Here is a 7,611-nt window from a genome sequence, read left to right on the forward strand (position 1 = left end):
TCAGTTGAAGCGGTCGAAGGTCGTCTACAACGCGGCTTTATTGCTGGTAAAAATTAAAAAAGACACTAAACCCGCTAACCGAGTGTGGCTGAACTAGTTTAAATCACATAAAACAAAGCGTCCTCATGCCAGCAATGAAAGTGGCCATTATTCAAAGAAATGCGCTATTTGTGCCAGCCAGCGGGTTCGTGTTTTAAGTCTTCTGTGCTCAGCCACAGCCACATAATCGAGCAATATAATATCCATCTCTTTAACCTCGAAAGTATTACATCACAGCACTGCTACCGTTTGCAGTGCCCGCTGTGCCTGGGGTTTTTCCGCCGGTTGTCGGTTTCAGCGAACGGCACGGTCAAGCCGCCTAGACCGGTGCCTATGCCACGCATTCACCGCTTTTCATATAATAATTTATTGTTTTTATTGTTTACACTTTCTGCACACATTTTAGACCAGYTATTTATGTGTTAATAACCTCAGACTAATTAAGGAGCTGCCATTAAGTGAGACCGTACATGTTTAGTGCCATAAAGCGCGAGTGGTTCTAGTGCCAGGCAAGGGATAGCTGCAGGATTGAGATATTGAGGTTGAATGGTTGAAATAGTTGTAATGGCGTACAAGGGTTGGCGAAAGAGTTAAGGGAGGTTTAAGACAAACAAACTACAAAATAATGAGCACAACATTGAAAATCAACAAATATTCCGAAACAGCATTATACAAGGGAAACTGGTGATTTATGGCACTGCGTACTATTTCSATTGAAATGTTACTGCATACACACCCATACACGTATAAATCTTRCRYATTGTTGTTAGGCAGGTAGCMGTGTGGGAAGCGTGCATAATTGTGCGGCTTAATTGTTGCAAGCGCTGCAATTTGACCTTGAACATGTTGCACGCAAAGTACGCTTGCTGCTTTGGGCGGCACGTTTGTGCCTTTCCATTAAACTAATCCGTAAACATTTGTATGTTATGCTTGCGTAACAGCAASAATTTCGGTAGGTGATATCAAGGAATTTAGGGCAATATGTCGTCATAGACATTTATTGGATGAAATATATTCACTTTCAAAGTCAAAATTTCTGTGACCGCAGCAAGTGGTTGAAACTGATAATCAAAGAAGTGCAAATTGCGTWCAAATAATAATCAGCTGCGGGAGAATAAGAAGGAGACCTCGTAAGTGGTAGGAGATGTGCTAAGTATGTATGTATAAAACGAAAGATCGACTAAAGTTGTGAACAAAGTGGTAAACTATCATTTATTCACAACTTTTTATTTGTAAAGAAATTTTAACTAAATTATAGCGTTTCCGTAGGTATTTTTTTTRGAATGGAAAACTATTTTCAAAAACTGATTTTGCTGAGAGAACCGATGGACTCCTTCTTCAGGAGCATGAACACATGGATATATCAGTGGTTCACTCGAGCTTTATAATTCCAGTCGCGAGTTAGGAGAGACGTATTGCAGTAACGCAACATCTTCGTTTTGAAGGGACGCAGTACAAGAGTCACCTTCGTCAACCTCTAGGCTGGCTCCCTTCCAGACCTCTCCAACGCTGGGTACTACTTCCGACCAACTTGTGTATGTCGTACCTTTACCTTCCTAAAAACCGTTGCGACCCGCTTCCACGCCTCGTTTTTTAACTATACTCACTCGAGCCTGCTGAAGTGTCGTCCGACTCAATGCTTTTTACYAGGGCTTTTAGTCCCTTTAGATTCCTCTGCTGGTTCTGGCGATCACAATTCACGACCACAGTTTATACTCCCTTGAGTTTTTCCCGCTGCCTTTCATAGATTATTATACAGTTGTTCCAGGTAGGCACCCAATCGGAACACTGCCTAATTTTAAGGTCGCTTCCGACTTATTTTCCCCCGCATCCGCAGAAAGTGCCTGGAATCTAGTATTGCAAACGGCTATGCTTTGATAACGACAAAAATGTAAGTCCATTCAGCAATTCGAGCTGAAGTGAAGATCGTGCTGAACAATCGTCTTTTTGCCTTGTTTCATAAAGCAGATCTAATAGATGGCAATGATGTCGAACTTATCTCAAGCAGACAAGCCAAATCAGCAATGCAATCGGAACCCTAGAGACTTTTGTTATGGTCGTCTTCAAACAGTGGATAGATCAAAGCATTGACTTCGATTGAATTAGAGCTGTTTACTTACAAATCGGGTTCTAAGGTCAACATATATTTGACACCGTAAAGTTTAAATTGTTCCTTAAAGGCATTCGTTAATAGGCCTCCGAACAATGCTCGTGTCAGACTCTGGGCAATATTATTTTCAGTGTAGCCTGTAACCTATTCGCTTGGAATAAACCTTCAATTGCTTGTAATTAATAGAAAGTAGCATACTTTGTTTAAAAAGTAGGGACGGTAAGGCTGAAAAGAACTCGCTTCACTATATATTTTTTTGTGGAAACTGAAAATTATTTCAAAAATAGTTAAAAATGAAAAAAACAAAAACTATTTCTAAAGTTCTGGCATAACTCGCTTCACTATAACTCACTTTATACCACTGCATTAAAAAACTATCTCGCAGTTCAAGCGTATATGTCCAAGAGTTAAATGTGTTTCCATTTGTGTATACCTATATCCTCATGCCCCCATGTTGTCTAACTTCTGATCGTTTTAACATTTGTAGAAGGCGCTGTAAAACGTACCAAATAATGTGCCAATGAGAAAAATCAACAAATTTGTAAATGGACAGAAAATGTTTATACGCATTGTACAAGTGTATGTACGTGTGTGTGCGTAAACCAACAATGAGCCGACTGCTGAAAAACAGTTTCTGCATACAGAGATTGCTATGTATAAATATTAATGTTTATGTGACGATGTGGAAAAGGTGAATATTATGCTGCAGTAATGTGGAGAGCAACTCTTCGTATGGGTTACGCAGGGCTTGCATTGGCCTTTAACAAGCTAAGTTATCAAAAATGTAGCAGCACAGATAAATAAATAATAAAATAAAAATCAAAAATATCGATGGACGCAGATGAGTTTCATTGAATGAGGTTAATTTGGAAAATCTTAAAAAACCAGAAARACTGTATAATATGCTTTATAAATACAAAGATTTCTTATAGAAACTTAATTTTGATCGTTCAGTTTGTATGGTAGCTATAGCTATAGTGGTCCGATCTGTAAAATTTTTCTACAAATTWTACCAGTATTCAAGACAATAATTTATAGGAAACTTAATGAGAATATCYCGTCAAATAAAAAAGGTTTGCATACAAGGACTTAATTTTGAACGTTMAGTTTGWATGGCAGCTATATGCTATAGCGAGCCGATCTGAACAATTTTGGCGCAGATTATACTATTGCTTCCTGTAATAATCTGTGCGAAATTTCGTATAGATATTTCGTCAAATAARGTACCTTTTCATATAAGGACTTAATTTTGAACGTTCAGTTTGTATGGCAGYTATATGCTATAGCGAGCCGATCTGAACAATTTTGGCGCAGRTTATACTATTGCTTSCTGTAATAATCTGTGCGAAATTTTGTATAGATATTTCGTCAAATAAGGTACCTTTTCATATAAGRACTTAATTTTGAACGTTCAGTTTGTATGGCAGTTATATGCTATAKTGGTTCGATATCGTTGGATCCMCTACATGAGCTGGTTCTTAAGATGAAAAGTACATGTACAAAATTTCATATCGATATCTCAAAAGAGACTGCGATTTAAACCGACCTAAAACATTAATTCCAAAAGCTAAGAAGACATACTATATCAAATGTTTTGGAATAACAGATTTAACAACAWTAATTGGGTTCAGAATCACCAGATCAATGAACCACAGAATTTAACAGAAGACAGATTCTTTAACTGTATATGGTCATTCCAGTATATTTTATTAACGAGTTATTGAAAATCTATTAATGCAAGTGTCGGCTTGAAGAGGACCACCTCTCCCACATTGCATGTCCGTGGTTAAATTTTTGGTTAATTTGTATGCCTACTAATTCCAAAAATTATCTAACKTTGAACCGAATAACATTTTGGCTGTATTACCAACAATTACAACAACAGACTGATAAGTTAAGAAAGCTCTTGGAATGGCGAGTGATCTATAGTTAATGAATATCTGACAAATCAACAAATCATGCGACAAAAACAACGACAGTCCAATGAGCGCGCGCACAAACACTGCAGACACATGTGAGTGCTTCGTTTTTGTGTGCGTGTAACGTAAGTGAGGCTGATCAGCGTTTCGCATACGGAACAGGTAAGTCGAACAGACAGGCTGACCTGCTGAACATGGCTGKCTTGTGCAGCGAAGGTGTGGCTCCGTTGAACGCGCGCAGCAAGTGTGAGTGCGACTGAGTTGGCTGCACAAGCGAAAGGGTGGGATTCGTGTGTAGCGCGCTGCTGTCAAAGCAGGAAAGATAGAAGAAACAACAAAATGTGTTGTATGTGGAAATCAATAAAGAATAAAAGCAAAAACAAGTAAATACATATGTACATACATACATCGGCGGCCGACAACCGAATGGATATTTGACCGGCCGATCAGCTAACGACAGCGTTCGCATATGAGCTGAAGACGGACGTTTGTGATGGCTGAAAAAATTAGCACCGATCATTAGCTTGGTAGTGCGCAAACGGGTGTGAAGTCTGGAAAAAAAAGTTGTGCGAATAACGCGAATGCGATCGCGAACGCAAAGGTGACCGCAAAGTGATCAAAATGAGCTAAATAGCCACAAAAAAAAAAAAATAGAAATAGAAAATAGCCGAAATATTCAAAACAATAGAAACAAGCGTGAAGTTACTGAAAATAYCAAGAATCTTTAATAAACAAATAAGGATCTACTGAGCTAATTAGAGTATTATAGTGTGCTAACACGCCGCATATTTATAGAAAAGTGTGTAGAAAGTTATAGTGTGTGCTGAATAATAAAGAACAAATAGGATTTACGACTTCAGCTGTTACGTTAGTCATATATTTTGGTGTAGAGGAGGCAAAAAGGATTAATACAGTTCGAAGAGTGGTAAGTATAAAAAAAAAAAAACCGATTTAAGATTTTAGTACTCAGGCACTTATTGTTTGCAATTAAAGCTCTAGATATTTGTAACAATTTTTAAATAACGACTTCTTCACAATAATTCGATTAAAAAAGTTTCTAGTAAATTTATGCCTTTCATTGAAGGCTTTTTATGCCCTGAAGTGTGCATATTAAGCACGCCAAGTTGTTCGTAAYATGTAAAAAAGAACGTTGAAGATCTTATAAAGTACCTATATATGTAACTGATCAGCGTGACGAGCTGAGTCCTTTTTGCCATGTTCGTCAGCATAGTACCACTGTGCGTTTGTATATAAGCGATAAGTCCCTCAGCTCAGAGATATCGGTAGGAAATTATGTATACGTACTTTTCGCCTTAAGTAGCTGTTTATTTGTCGAAATCGCTCATATCGAATTACTGTAGTATATAGCTGTCATATATACTCTACATTAAAATTAAATCTTTGTATGGAAAACTYTGTCATTTGAGAATATATCTTCAAAAAATTTTGTCAGGACTATAATTTAAGGTAATGCTGTAATCTCAGAAGAAATTGTTCAGATCGAACTACTATAGCATAKAGCTGCCATACAAACTCTATGTTAAAAATTAAGATCTAGTAAGGAAAACTTTTTTATTTGACAAGATATCTTCACAAAATTTGGCACAAGTTATTRTTTCAGCCAACATTACAGGCTAACAAAATTTTGTTTAGATCGAATGACTATAGCATATAGCTGTCAAGCAAACTCAAGTAATAAAATCAAGATAACAATTTTTATACTCTTATGTTATAAAAAATTGCACSTGTGACGATTATTATAGCTTCTATGCAGCCAAAGWAAAGGTCTTTCTTGTATTAATTAAATCCCCTTTGACGCCATAAAAGTTGTGTCAATGCTTTTTCCAATTCTCAAAACAGCTGCTAAAGTCAATTTCCGGTAAAACGTTCAATACGCATAACGATTCACGCTTAATGTCTTCCATAGACTCAAAACAGTTTCCACGAAACGGTCGTTTAAGTTTCCTGAATAACCAGCAGTCAAGCGAAGCTAAATMAGAYAAATACGCTGGTTGCGGCMCGAYATTGTTTGAAAATTTGRCGAAAAACTCACGAAGAATCAATGCAGTATGCRACGGCGCCCTATCGTGGTGAAAAACCCAAGATTTGTCGTTCCATTATTTCGGCCTATTTTTATAAATAGCTTCACAAAAATTACACATAKCACTCAAAGAGTATTCTTTTTTGACAGTTTGGCCGGTCGGTAGGAATTTGGAGAGCATTGCAACTCGTTAATCGAAGAAAACTGTCAACACACCTACATTTTGACCTGCTTTGACGTGTTTTTTTTGGCTTCGATTCATTTTTGCCACGTTATTGGGACGATTGATCGTGTGTTTACATTTCGTAAGCATAGATCCAAGACTCAACGCCAGTAATAATACCTTATTTGACATCCTGTTAGTCGGGAAACATTGTTTCACAGACGTCAACGCGACGCTGTTTTCCAAAAATAAAAAAATTAATGACTTTGGCACCAAATGTGCTTTCACTGATCCCTCCGATATTACCACGATGCCAGTTAGATCTCTAATTGTTAATCATTGATTCTGAAACAAAAATTCCTTTATTTTGTTGACATGTTATCAGTTCAAGTTGATGCCTGCTTGTTCGCGACAAACCATTAGCACTGCAGTCTTCTCCCAACATTCCAAATTCCCATTGGATTCCGCACACAAATTTTAATGGCACTTTTTTGTGGAATATTATCAGTCATCGTAAAAATCGCCGAATGCTCTTTATGTACTTCGAAAATTCAAAGTCTTTCTACTTTTTGCCMATATTAGTAATTATTATTTTAATTTAAAAGTCTTACTATTTTTTGCCCCTATTATATGTGCTGCTTTCTTAGAGCGCTTATATGTAAGCTACATTATTTATGTTTGTGCTTTAATAATTTGTTGTAGAACATTTCCATTGACCACTATATGACTACTCTTCATGGACCTAGTAAGTGAACTCCRCCTGGTCTAAGCGTGACTCATTTTCCTACCAGATTAACTCAACCTAACTTAATATTGTCATAAACTTTCAGAAATGTCTCAGTCTCTTATCTATATGCCTTACTAAAGCTTTGTAAAATCTGTTTATTTACTTTTACGCAGAAYGCACATGATTTAACAAAAATAATAACAGTTTATATATAATATTGTCAAGTGTTTGCCTTCTACCATTATAATATAATTGACACAATGTTTCTAGTTTGAGATTTTCACACGCAAATTAGTAAAGTTATAAAAATTTGCCAGCTTGTCACAGCCAAAGGTAAACACACGCACGTTAAATGACAAAAAATGGTATTTTAATAAGCTGACACTAAACAATTGTATACAATGGCAAACACAATAACCAACAACAGTAAACGGCGACGAAAAAAAATTATAACACGTTAATAAAAAGTGCGAGAAGCCGCAGAAGAAAGGCCAAGTCCGCTATATATGTATGTACAGCCAGCAGAGCAATTACGACCAATGTGAAAATTATCCTATTAAATAAAGCTGCTGAAAAAAGTCGCATATACAAGTGTATGCATGTATGTAAGCA

The 7,611-nt window shown here is 36.8% G+C and overlaps 1 protein-coding gene across 4 annotated transcripts in view; it reads left to right on the forward strand.

Moving 5' to 3' along the window:
- Positions 1-4,616: 4,616 nt before the first annotated feature.
- Positions 4,617-7,611, forward strand: part of LOC108966721 (T-related protein) — a 15,695-nt gene continuing 12,700 nt past the window's right edge. For all 4 annotated transcript variants that reach the window (XM_018929749.1, XM_018929751.1, XM_018929752.1 and 1 more), the window contains exon 1: positions 4,617-4,993. The gene's annotated coding sequence lies outside the window, so the exon portion shown is untranslated. The remainder of the gene's footprint in view (positions 4,994-7,611) is intronic.

Source organism: Bactrocera latifrons, unplaced genomic scaffold (assembly GCF_001853355.1).
Source record: "Bactrocera latifrons isolate USDA-ARS-PBARC rearing strain unplaced genomic scaffold, ASM185335v1 scaffold_17, whole genome shotgun sequence".
Taxonomy (NCBI): Eukaryota; Metazoa; Arthropoda; class Insecta; order Diptera; family Tephritidae; genus Bactrocera; species Bactrocera latifrons.